The sequence below is a fragment of the Carassius gibelio genome, chromosome A16, assembly GCF_023724105.1.
Source record: "Carassius gibelio isolate Cgi1373 ecotype wild population from Czech Republic chromosome A16, carGib1.2-hapl.c, whole genome shotgun sequence".
Lineage (NCBI taxonomy): Eukaryota > Metazoa > Chordata > Actinopteri > Cypriniformes > Cyprinidae > Carassius > Carassius gibelio.
This window is the reverse complement of record NC_068386.1, coordinates 28,230,156-28,244,280: the sequence shown is the minus strand read 5'-3', so window position 1 is coordinate 28,244,280 and position 14,125 is coordinate 28,230,156. Positions and strand designations below refer to the sequence as shown.

The window sequence follows — 14,125 nt, the reverse complement described above, 5'->3', positions numbered from 1 at the left end:
ACTTTTCCCCCGCTTCAGATCGCAGACGTTTATTGGTTGTTCACGCAAAAAGAGGCTATAATGAAAAATGAAGTTGCTATAACTCAGACATACAATGTCCAATCTGCCTCAAACCTCACATGGTTGATAAGACTCCGGAACTGAACAGATTGACATGCCCATATTCAGTCATAGCGCCACCTATTGGCAACAGGAAGTGTCATATTTTATGCTCCGAAGAACTACTCCTAGAAATTTTATGACATCAATGCCTTTTTTGTGGTCAGTCTAATCTTAAGGCCTGTGCAATGTTAAATTGTGAAGATCTTGAGTTTTCGTTAAAGGGCGTGTCCATGGCGCAGTGACAAAGTTCAATGTCTCGCCATGGGAGTAGAAGTTGTTGTAACTCAGGCATAAAATATCAGATCTTGCCCAAACTTCACATGTTTGATAAGAGTACTGACCTGCCCACATCTGGAGGCCAATATTCCATTGGGTGTGGCAAAATGGCTCGATAGCGCCACCTATACACTTTCAATGGAGTGCGCCTCGAGCTACGTGTCACGTACAAGTACGAAAATCGGTACACATATGTAACACACCAATAGCTACAAAAAAGTCTCTTGGTACGAAATCCGAATCCCAGCAGGAAGTCGGTTATTTTGAATTTTCCCTGCAAAATTGGTGTTGTTTTTGCCATTTTCAGGGGTTGTACTTTAACTCCTCCTCCTAGAGATTTATTCAGATCAACACCAAACTTGGTCAGTGTAATCTTAAGCCCTTTGAGATGTTAAATTGCGAAGATCTTGAGGTTTTGTTAAAGGGCGTGTCCATGGCGGCCTGACAAATTTTGATATTTCGCCATGAAAAAGGAAGTTGCTGTAACTCAGACATACAATGTCCAATCTGCCTCAAACTTCACATGTTAGATAAGACTTCTGCCCTTAACAGATCTACATGCCCATATTCAGACACTGTAATAGCGCCACCTGCTGGCAACAGGAAGTGTCATGTTTTACACTGCAAAGAACTACTCCAAGAAATTTTATGACATCAACATTTTATTTTGGTCAGTCTAATCTAAAGGTCTTTGCAATGTTAAATTGTGGAGATCTTTAGATTTTGTCAAAGGGTGTGTCCATGGCGCCATGACAAAATTTGATGTCTCGCCACAGCAAGAGAAGTTGTTGTAACTCAGGCTTGAAATGTTCGATATTCCCCAAACTTCACATGTTCGATAAGACTCCTAGCCTGAACACATCTGAAGGCCAATATTCCATTATAATGATAGTGCCACCTATTGGCAACAGGAAAATTGGCACATATAAATGACTTTGACATATTCCACTTATATTAACGATTTGAAATGCATATTTCTCACCTTCACCTTTTTACTAAAGCCACACGATTGCTGTGAGCCCGGGTGCGAGGGCCCGTTCATCGCTGCTTGCAGCTTTAATTATTATTAGGGCCCGAGCACCGATGGTGTGAGGACCCTCTTGGAATTGCTCCGTTTTTTATTATTATTATTATTATTATTATTATTATTATTATTATTAGGGCCCGAGCACCGATGGTGTGAGGACTCTCTTGGAATTGCTCCGTTTATTATTATAATAATTATTATTATTATTAGGGCCCGAGCACCGATGGTGTGAGGACCCTCTTGGAATTGCTCCGTTTATTATTATTATTATTATTAGGGCTCAAGCCTGGAGGGCGAGAGCCCTATTGTTTTCCTTAGGATTATTTATTATTATTATTATTATTATTATTATTATTATTTATTTTTTTTTCTAATGTTACGGGGGCTTTTGGGGCCCTTAACATGCTTAAAAAGTCTTGAGAATTGGCACACACATTGGAACCTGCGGCCATTAGGGCCGGGCAGAGACTGATACACGGGCGTGGCACAGGGGCTCTACAGCGCCCCCTGGAATATGGAGGGCCATATATCATACATACTTGTACGTAGACGTACGAAACTCGGTACACATATAGAACTCATCAATACAAACAACTTTCGTATTGCATATCATAGGCTCCGCCCAACAGGAAGTTGGCTATTTAGGGTTTATTATTCATATTTGTCGTCAAAGTTGTGGGGGCTTTTGGAGTCCTTAACATACTCAAAAACTCTTGAAAATTTGCACACACCTTTGGATCTGTGGCCTTTAGGAGCCTGCAGAGGTTGGGACCCGGGCGTGGCACAGGGGCTCTACGGCGCCCCCTGGAACACAGTCATAAATATTGATGTATAGCTCACACATACTTGCACATATTAATATGAAACTCAGTACACGTATAGATCTCATCGTGCCGAACAACTTGCGTATTGCATGTCATAGGCTCTGCCCAACAGGAAGTCAGCTATTTAGAGTTATGTAAAAAGCGCATGCTCTGGAATTTGATATACTTGTCATAGGTTTTTTACTCGATTGCCACCAAACTCGGTCAACATGATCTCAAGACATTGGGGATGAAAAATTGCCAGGGGATTTTTGATATCTCGAACGGTTTGCTCGTAGCGAGGCGTTGAATTTATGGCGAGAATTGAGAAACAGGAAGTGTCTAATACCATCCACATACATTTCCTAATTTTAATCAAACTTCATCAGATTATTCATTGTATGATGTCGATCACATATATGTGACTATTAGGAGTCAAAGTTATAGCGCCACCAACTGGCAGCAGGAAGTGTGTCATTTTCAAAATGCTTTGAATTCAGCATCTTATTTTTACTCGATTTGCTTCAAACTTCATCAGAATAATGTTAAAACACAGCCGATATAAATCTGCTGGGGGGATATTGATATCTAAAAATATTGTTGCCGTGGCAACATGTCAAACTGGAATACTTCTCAGGTGATTTTGAGGCATATAACATGCTTAGAATTTCATCAAACTCAGAACACATATCAGTATTAGTGACAGCTAGACACTGGCAAAAGTTCATAAGAGGGCGTGGAAGAGGCACTCTATAGCGCCACCTTTTGTCAAAAGTGAGGGGGTTAGTTTTAGCTACAGACACCAAACTCAGTACAAAAATTGTTCTTATCAAGACGGACAACTTTCTAATTCACAGTCATCAGCTACGACCAACAGGAAGTCGGCTATTTTGATTTGAATGTGGATTGTTTTTTACATTTAGCTGTGAATTAATGCATACTGCTCAGAGGAGAGTAACACTATACACACCAAACTTGGTGTACATGTTGAAAAAACATTGAGGAACTTAAATTGTGAATGGGTTTTGGATAGCTTGGATGGTTTTGTCGTGGTGATTTTTTAAAATGACAATAAAGATGGAATTATTAATTTTCCTGCATTTTTAAATTCCAAACACTTCAAAACCTTTTTTCATACAGAAAAAAAGTTATTCTGAGTAAATATGCATAGTTTCATGACTTTACAACACTGTATGGATAACAGAAAATTAAAAAACTGTCAGACATCTCATCTCACTCTGTCCATCTGTTTGAGTGTGTGTGCTTAGACTTCCATTGTCTGAGAGAAATAGCGCCTCTACAGGTGCAGTTACCGGATTAAAAAAGGGAGGAGACTGTCTTTTGGTTTCACTTTTAAATCGGTTAAAATACAAATAAATACTTGGATTTAATTCACACTGACAAGCTAAACCAACATATATGATTATTATCAGGTCAGGGCTCATTAATAATGGATGTGTGGTCAGTGATACGTGAGAAACAGGAGAGATGAATCACCGCTCTGAGCAAGAGCTCAGAAAAAACGAGTTTATTCTTGTTTTATAGCTATTAAAAATAAAGTATTGGAGCGATATCACACAATTCACTAATTAGAACACACCAAGAGCTAAATTCAGATGTTTTTGAACTGTTTGTGTGAAAATGAAATATTTGCGGCTGCCTATCTGAAATCACTGCCTCCGATCAGCGCGCACAGTGTCACAAGTTCAAAACTAACGAATTTATTCTTGTTTAAGAGCTTTTTAAAATAAATTATTGCCATAAATGCACACAATACATCCATTATAACACAACACGAGCTAAATGCAGGTGTTTGTGACCCGTTTAAGGGTGCAAGACTATTTGAAAGCGCGACTGGCAGAATAACATGTATCTCTGGAGCTGCAGGATTCTGCCTTTCGTCGTAAGAACGAACACATCACGGACAAGATTATTTCAAAATACATAATAGCTTGTTTAATATAAACGAAAACAGCCACGTGAACATAAACTGTTGAGAAATAAATCTGAAGTGGATATACTGGATTTTAATATTAAGTGACCGCATATACCAGCTGCTTCTGTCTTCAATTTTAATCTATATAAAAAATTAAACTCATTCATCTTGGCTGCTTTTTTAATGTGTGTACGTATTTATTTATTATTTTGCTCTAACAAGACTTAATCTATATTTAATTAAATCAATTACATTTTATTTTACATTTGATTTGTCCATTTCTGCATCTAAACGCCTAAAAACCTAAAACATGCTCTATTATAATATTGTTAGCAAATTCTTTATCGTCCAATTTATCTGGTGTAAACGCTTTTATTTTCATAATAAACTTGTTTGTTAGATTATACACAGTTATAGTGGTCTATAATAAATATTGACAGGTTTTATTCAAGCTGTTTAGAATGATTGCCGTAGGCTAATTTTTTTAAATGTAAATCCAAAAATAAATGAATAAATAAATAAAAAATAAAAAAACATTGGAAAAGAATAACTGTTGTACTTTTTTATACATTTTGTATAATTTCATAGTTTATGCATTATAGTTATAAGAACAAATACATTTAGCCACTCACATAGAAATCTTAATGCCTTATCCTTTTCTGACAGTTTTAGGGATTTTTCAAAATCCTAAAAAACCTTATTTGTGCTGCAAATAATAATTTCAAACAAATTTGATACTGACCTCTGACATCCTGTGACATGATATTTATTTGATTTTACATAATCTCATGGATGTAACTGTAAATCAGTTCAGCTCACAGATGAAGACTAAGCTCTAATGCAAGCAGAACTTTCACAAATGCTTGTAGGTCAATAAAATCATTACAAAACACTTACAAATCATTTAAGGGGTTTTATAACACTGTAAAATAATGTCTAATTTGTAAAAATTAGCAAATGCATTGAAAACACTTTATAATAACTGCACTCATTAGTAAATAGTCAGTTCATGCTTTATAAAGCCTTGTCCCAATATTAATAGTCAGTAGTAAGCAGTTTATAAATACAGCTATAAATAGCTTGTTCTTGGTTTATAAGCACATTTATTAAAAAGGAGAGTAAAGGGTCAGTTATCTTCCTATGAAAAATAAAAAAATAAAAATAAACAAACAACACAGATTGATACAGAACTCAGAAATTTTATTGTGGATTTATGATAAACTCAGCCTGTAAATGAATTCATACTCCACCAAGAAGACACAAGTAGTTCACACCAAACTGTTTTAAAATGAAGCCATACACTGAAGATGTTAAATTTCGAATGGGTTTAGGATACCTTAAATGGTGTGGCCATAGCGATTTATTAAAGTAACATAAAAAAATACAATAGTTATTTTACTATATCTTTAAAATTTTTCATTCCAACTCTTCATAATTTTTTATATACGTAGAAGTCATCATTTGAAGGAAGCACAGTAAGTTTCATAGCTTTATCATTTTCAAGAGCCAGCATAAAATTAAAACTATCATAACTTATAAATCAAGCTTGCAATTCTTAGTACCAATAATGGCCACCAGATGGAGCTATAGGATTACTTTTAAATAATTATTTTAGAAACAAGTATGATTTAAATCATTTATAGAAATCTTTCAAATAAAAATATGTATTTTATGTATTTTACTGATAAAATGACCCTCACTTAATTAGAATAACAAGCTGAAGTATTGTGAACTGTAAATTAAGAAATAATTCTTTACAGGCTTTATGGACAGATACGTTTTGAGTGACTCTTGAAGGTTTAGCACCACATCCTCTTTTACCACTGTTTAAAGAATTAATCTTACAGAACAGGTCGGATGAATTTTGAATGGCTTGAATGGTTTTGTCGTGGTGATTTTTTGAAATAACAGTAACAAAGTAACCAGTAAATGTCTTTTATTTTTTTAAGTGCAGCTTCTAAACACTTCAAAAAAATGTACACATAGAAGACAAGTCATTCTGAGGAAATATGCAAAGTTTCATGACTATACAACACTATATGGATGATAGAAAATTAAAAAACTATCATACATCTGATGTCACTCTGTCCCTCTGTCACTGTGGGTAATGTGTGTGTGTGTGTGTGTGTGTGTGTGTGTGTGTGTGTGTGTTTGTGTGTGTGTTAAGTGAATTAGGTGTGAAACTATCAGGGAGCATTTAGTCTCCAGCGCCAACATTTTACAGAACTGCCACTTTCCTGGAGTCTCAGAATTACAATGTGTCAGGTTCTGAGAGATCTAAGATTCCAAAAAAGGATTTAATTAGAATACCATGAAGTATTGTGAAATATATTAAGACTTTATATATAGGCTTTATGAACAGATTAGAGTGACTCGTGAAGGACCAGCACCACCTCCTCTTGTCCGATGGTTTGAGGAATATATTTTACAGAATCCGGGATTAAGATTTAGGAGCTCATTTTTATTCCACCTCCTTTCCTGAAAGTCTGTCTTGCAGAATTGACTGAAAAATTAATCTTCACATTAATTTCTAATTATTTTGCAATTCTTTTGTCAGTTCTTCTTGACCTGTTTTTTTTCTTCTTCTTTTCTGACCTCATGACCCAGTCAGCATTTTTGTACAATGGTCAAGTCTTAACTTATCCATTTCTGTATTGCATTTGTGTTTGATATTTCTCATGGGTATTACATAATTTTCGACTTTTGAGTTAAAACAGTTTGAGTCAAAACTCTTTTTTAGCGCATTTCATCTGTAAAAGAAAACATGCCTAATAATTTTGCACATGAATATAAGGAGTTTTTCTCTTCCAGCTTTCCTGGACTATTGTATAGCACTCATAAATGATTGAATAAAAAATAATGGTAGTTATTAAGATTGATATGGTTTGGAATTGGTACAATGTGCTTGGAAAAAAATCACAATAAAACAATGTTTTAATGTTTAAGTTTGGAATATTAACTGACATGAATGAATGCTATATAAATATTGTTCATGTTAACATAATGTTTATAAATGAAATCTTATTGTAAAGTGTTACTAAAGTTATATATATATATATATATATTGTTCTGTGAATGTGATTTTAAAGTCTAGATGATTCGGATTAACCCTTTAACTGCCGTATCCTTTAAAACCTCACTGCCAGAGCGATATTGTGAATGCATGTGCCCACTGGGCACAGTTTACCTGGTGCCACCGGGGTGGCGATGGCATTGGTGGCTTGAGCCCGCCATCGCTGCTTGCAGCTATATTTAGGGCTCAAGCCCAAAGGGCGAGAGGCCTATTGTTTTCCTTAGGATTATTTTTTATTATTATTATTATTATTATTATTATTTTTTTTTTTTTTTTTTTTTTCAACGTCTCGGGGGCTTTTGGGGCCCTTAACGTGCTTAAAAAGTCTTGAAAATTGGCACACAGATTGGAACCTGCGGCCATTAGGGCCGGGCAGAGACTGATACACGGGCGTGGCACAGGGGCTCTACAGCGCCCCCTGGAATATGGAGGGCCATATATCATACATTCTTGCTCGTAGACGTATGAAACTCGGTACACATATAAATCTCATCAATCCAAACAACTTTTGTATTGCATATCATAGGCTCCGCCCAACAGGAAGTTGGCTATTTAGGGTTTAGTATTCAAATTTTTCGTCAAAGTTGTGGGGGCTTTTGGGGTCCTTAACATACTCAAAAACTCTTGAAAATTTGCGCACACTTTGGAATCTGTGGCCTTTAGGAGCCTGCAGAGGCTGGGACCCGGGCGTGGCACAGGGGCTCTACGGCGCCCCCTGGAACACAGTCAGAAATGTTGATGTATAGCTCACACATACTTGCACATATTCATATGAAACTCAGTACACATATAGATCTCATCGTGCCAAACAACTTTCGTATTGCATGTCATAGGCTCCGCCCATCAGGAAGTCAGCTATTTAGAGTTATGTAAAAAGCGCATGCTCTGGAATTTGAAATACTTGTCATAGGTTTTTTTCTCGATTGCCGCCAAACTCGGTCAACATGATCTCAAGACACTGGGGATTAAAAATTGCCAGGGGATTTTTGATATCTCGAACGGTTTGCTCGTGGCGAGGCGTTGAAATTATGGCGAGAAATGAGAAACAGGAAGTGTCTAATACCGTCCACATACATTTCCTGATTTTAATCAAACTTCATCAGATTATTCGTTGTATGATGTCGATCGCATATATGTGACTATTAGGAGTCAAAGTTATAGCGCCACCAACTGGCAGAAGGAAGTGTGTCATTTTCAAAATGATTTGAATTCAGCATCTTATTATTACTCGATTTGCTTCAAACTTCATCAGAATAATGTTAAAACACAGCCGATATAAATCTGCAAGGGGGATATTGATATCTAAAAAATTGTTGGCGTGGCAACATGTCAAACTGGAATACTTCTCAGGTGATTTTGAGGCATATAACATACTTAGAATTTCACAAAACTCTGAACACACATCAGTATTTCTGATAGGAACTTAAATTGTGAATGGATTTTGGATAGCTTGAATGGTTTTGCCGTGGTGATTTTTTTAAATGACCTTACAAAGGGAATCATTATTGTATTTTTAAATTGCAGCTTCCAAACACGTCAAAGAATTTTTTCATACAGATGAAAAAGTCATTCTGAGGAAATATGCATAGTTTAACGACTTTACAACACTGTATGGATAACAGAAAATTAAAAAACTGTCAGACATCTCATCTCACTCTGTCCCTCTGTTTGAGTATATGTGCTTCAGACTTCCATTGTCTGAGAGAAATAGCGCCCCTACAGGTTCAATTCCCGAACTTTTACTTTCACTTTTAAATCGGTTAAAAATACAAATAAATACTTAGATTTAATTCACACTGACAAGCTAAACCAACATATCTGATTATTACCGGTTCAGGGCTCATGGATAAATTATTTCTGGCCAGAGATACGTGAGAAATAGGAGAGATGAATCACCGCTGTGATCACGAGCGTCTGGAGTAAAGAGCTCAGAGAAAACGAATTTATTCCTGTTTTAAAGCTTTTAAAAATAAATTATTACAGCGATATCACACAATCAACCAATTAGAACACACCAAGAGCTAAATTCAGATGTTTTTGAACTGTTTGTGTGAAAATGAAATATTTGTGGCTGCCTATCTGAAATCACCGCTCCGATCAGCGCGTACAGTGTCGAGCTCAAAACAAACGAATTTATTCTTGTTTAAGAGCTTTTTTAAATAAAATATTACCACAAATGCACACAATAAACCCATTGTAACACTACAAGAGCTAAATGCAGGTGTTTGTGACCCGTTTAAGTGTGCAAGACTATTTGAAAGCGCGACTGGCAGAATAACATATCTCTCGAGCTGCAGGTTTCTGTCTTTCGTCGTACGAACGAACACATCACGGACAAGATTATTTCAAAATACATAATAGCTTGGCGAATATAAACGAAAACAGCCACGTGAACATGAACTGGATCTACTGGATTTGAATATTAAAGTGACCACATTTACCACTTGCTTCTGTCTTCAATTTTAATCTATATAAAAAAGGAAACTCATTCGACTTGGCTGCTTTTTTAATGTGTGTGTATTTATTTATTTACCTTTTTATACATTTTGTATAATTTCATAGTTTGTGTATTACAATTATAAAAACAAAAATAAATTTAGCCACTCACATAGAAATAGCTTAGGCCTTAACCTTTTTCTGACAGTTTTAGGGATTTTTAAAAATCCTAAAAAAAACTTATTTGTGCTGCAAATAATAATTTCAAACTCATTTGATACTGACCTATGACATCCTGTGACATTATATTTATTTGAATTTACATAATCTCATAGATGTAACAGTAAATCTGTTCAGCTCACAGATCAATACTAAGCTGTAATGCAAGCAGAACTTTCACAAATGCTTATGAGTTTTTTAAGGATTTGATAACACTGTAAAATAATGTCTAATTTGTTAACATTAGCAAATTCATTGATAACACTTTATAATAACTGCACTCATTAGTAAATAGTCAGTTCATGCTTTATAAAGCCTTGTCCCAATATTAATAGTCAGTAGTAAGCAGTTTATAAATACAGCTATAAATAGCTTGTCCTTGGTTTATAAGCACATTTATTAAAAAGGAGAGTAAAGGGTCAGTTATCTTCCTATGAAAAATAAAAGATAAAAATAAACAAACAACAACAACACAGATTGATACAGAACTCAGAAATTTTATTGTGGATTTATGATAAAATCAGCCTGTAAATTAATTCATACTCCTCCTCATACTACTCCATACTCCTTTTTCAACATGATGCCAATATACTGAGATGTTAAATTGTGAATGGGTTTAGGATAGCTTAAATGGTGTTGCCATAGAGATTTATTAAAGTAACATAAAAAATACAATAGTTATTTTACTATATCTTTAAAATTTTTCATTCTAACTCTTCATAATTTTTTATGTAAGTAGAAGTCCTCATTTGAAGGAAGCACAGTAAGTTTCATAGCTTTATCATTTTCAAGAGCCAGCATAAAATTAAAACTATCATAACTTATAAATCAAGCTTGCAATTCTTAGTACCTATAATGGCCACCAGAGGGAGCTATAGGATTACTTTTAAATAATTATTGGAGAAACGAGTATGATTTAAATAATTTATAGAAATCTTTCAAATAAAATAATATGTATTTTAGGAATTTTACTGATAAAATGACCCTCACTTAATTAGAATAACAAGCTGAAGTATTGTGAACTGTATATTAAGAATAATTCTTAATAGGCTTTATGGACAGATACGTTTTAAGTGACTCTTGAAGGTTCAGCACCACATCCTCTTTTACCACTGTTTAAAGAATTAATCTTACAGAACAGGTGTGAATGAATTTTGGATAGCTTGAATGGTTTTGTCGTGGTGATTTTTTGAAATAATAGTAAAAAAGGAACCAGTAAAAAAAAAGTGCAGCTTCTAAACACTTCAAAAAAATGTACACATAGAAGACAAGTCATTCTGAGGAAATATGCATAGTTTCATGACTATACAACATTATATGGATGACAGAAAATTAAAAAACATACATCTGATGTCACTCTGTCCCTCTGTCACTGTGTGTGTGTGTGTTTGTGTGTGTTTTAAGTGAATTAGGTGTGAAACTATCAGTGAGCATTTAGTCTCCAAGCGCCAACATTTTACAGAACTGCCACTTTCCTGGAGTCTCAGAATTACAATGTGTCAGGTTCTGAGAGATCTAAGATTCCAAAAAAATATTTAATTAGAATACCATGAAGTATTGTGAAATACTATATATTAAGACTTTATATATAGGCTTAATGAACAGATTAGAGTGACTCGTGAAGGACCAGCACCACCTCCTCTTGTTTGATGGTTTGAGGAATATATCTTCCAGAATCCGGGATTAAGATTTAGGAGCTCATTTTTATTCCACCTCCTTTCCTGAAAGTCTGTCTTGCAGAATTGACTAAAAATTAATCTTCACATTAATTCCTAATTCTTTTGCAATTCTTTTGTCAGTTCTTCTTGACCTGTTTTTCTCTTCCAGCTTTCCTGGACTATTGTATAGCACTCATAAATGATTAAATAAAAAATAATGGTAGTTATTAAGATTGATATGGTTTGGAATTGGAAAATGTGCTTGGAAAAAAATCACAATAAAACAATGTTTTAATGTTTAAGTTTGGAATATTAACTGACATGAATGAATGCTATATAAATATTGTTCATGTTAACATAATGTTTATAAATAAAATCTTATTGTAAAGTGTTACTAAAGTTATATATATATATATATATATATATATATATATATATATATATATATATATATATATATTGTTCTGTGAATGTGATTTTAAAGTCTAGATGATTCGGATTAACCCTTTAACTGCCATATCAAGTTCAAGTTCAAGTTCAATTTATTTGTATAGCGCATTTACAACAGCCTCCTGGCTGACCAAAGTGCTTTAACATAAGAGCAAGAATATTACACATACATAAAAATAGACCAGACAAAAAATTTAAAACCACCCATTTCAAAATGTAGCATAACACAGTAGTCAGTACACTAAGGAAAATAAAAAAGTTTTTAGCAAAGATTTAAAAATAGACAAGGAAGGGGCCAGTCTGATCTCTAAAGGCAGGGTATTCCAGAGTCGTGGCCCAGCCACTGCAAATGCACGCTCCCCTCTACGCTCCCCTCTATCCTTTAAAACCTCACTGCCAGAGGGATATTGTGAATGCATGTGCCCGCTGGGCACAGTTTACCTGATGCCACCGGGGTGGTGATGGCATTGGTGGCTTGAGCCCGCCATCGCTGCTTGCAGCTATATTTAGGGCTCAAGCCCGAAGGGGCGAAGAGCCCTATTGTTCCCCTAAGGATTATTCTTATTATTATTATTTTTTTTTAATTTTTTTTTAAACCTTCTGGGCATTTTTGGGGGCCTTAACATGCTCAAAAACTCTTGAAAATTGCAACACTCATTGGAATCTGCGGCCATCAGGACGCCACAGAGACTGGGACCCGGGCGTGGCACAGGGGCTCTACAGCGCCCCCTGGAACACCGTCAGAAATCTTGAACCATAGCTCACACACGCTTGCATGTATTTATATGAAACTCACTACACTTATAGATCTCATTGAGCTGAACAACTTTCGCGCTCTATGTCATAGGCTCCGCCCAACAGGAAGTCAGCTATTCAGGGCTGTTTAAAAAAAGCATGCTCTGGAATTTGAAATACTCCTCTGAGGTTTTCAACCCGTTCGCCATGAAACTCGGTGAACATGATCTCAAGACATTGGGGATGAAAAATTGCGAGGGGATTTTTGATATCTCGAACGGTTTGCTCGTGGCGAGGCGTTGAAATTATGGCGAGAAATGAGAAACAGGAAATGTCAAATAACATCCACATACATTTCCTGAATTTGATCAAACTTCATTGGTTTGTTCGTTGTATGATACTGATCGTATATATGTGACTATTAAGAGTCAACATTATAGCGCCACCAACTGGCAGCAGGAAGTGTGTCATTTTCCAAATGATTTGAATTCAGCATCTTATTTTTACTCTATTTACTTAAAACTTCATCAGAATAATGACAAAACACGGCCGATGTAAATCTGTTGTGGGGATATTGATATCTGATATAGTGTTGCCATGGCAACGTGTCAAACTTGAATGTTCTGTTATGGTGAGTTTGAGGCAGACAACAAGCTCAGATTTACATGAAACTCAAAACACATATCAGTATTAGTGATAGCTAGACAATGGCAAAAGCCTTTAAAAGGGCGTGAAGGAGGCACTCTATAGCGCCACCTTTTGTCAAAAGTGGGGGGGGTTAGTTTTAGCTACAGACACCAAACTTGGTACATAAATTGTTCTTTTCAAGACGGACAACTTTCTAATTCACAGTCATCAGCTACAACCAACAGGAAGTCGGCTATTTTGATTTGAATATTTAAATTGAGCTCTGATTTAATGCATACTCCTCACAGGAAATGTTCACTATACTCACCAAACTTTGTCTACATGTTGAAAAAACATTGAGGAACTTAAATTGCGAGCGGATTTTGGTTAGCTTGAACGGTTTTGTCGTGGTGATTTTTTGAAATGACAGTAAAAAGGGAATCATTAATTGTCTTGTATTTTTAAATTGCAGCTTCCAAACACTAAAAAAAAAATTCATACAGAGATCAAATCATTCTGAGGACATATGCATAGTTTCATGACTTTACAACACCGTATGATTAAAAGAAAATTAAAAAACTGTCAGACATCTCAACTCACTCTGTCCCTCTGTTTGAGGAATGTATGTGTGCTGACTGAGAGTGTGTGTGTGTGTGTGTGTGTCTGTGAGTGGGGGATGGGCATGAGCTGAGTGGCAGACACAATGAGAGAGAGAAAGAGACTTAATCATCTCTTTAATCACCAGAAAAAAAATGTATTTTAAATTGTTATTTTTTTGTTGCT

At 35.4% G+C, this 14,125-nt stretch overlaps 1 protein-coding gene across 1 annotated transcript in view; it reads left to right on the top strand.

Moving 5' to 3' along the window:
• LOC128030124 (uncharacterized) overlaps positions 1 to 14,125 on the top strand; it is a 411,878-nt gene that overhangs the window by 72,921 nt on the left and 324,832 nt on the right. The window lies entirely within an intron of this gene.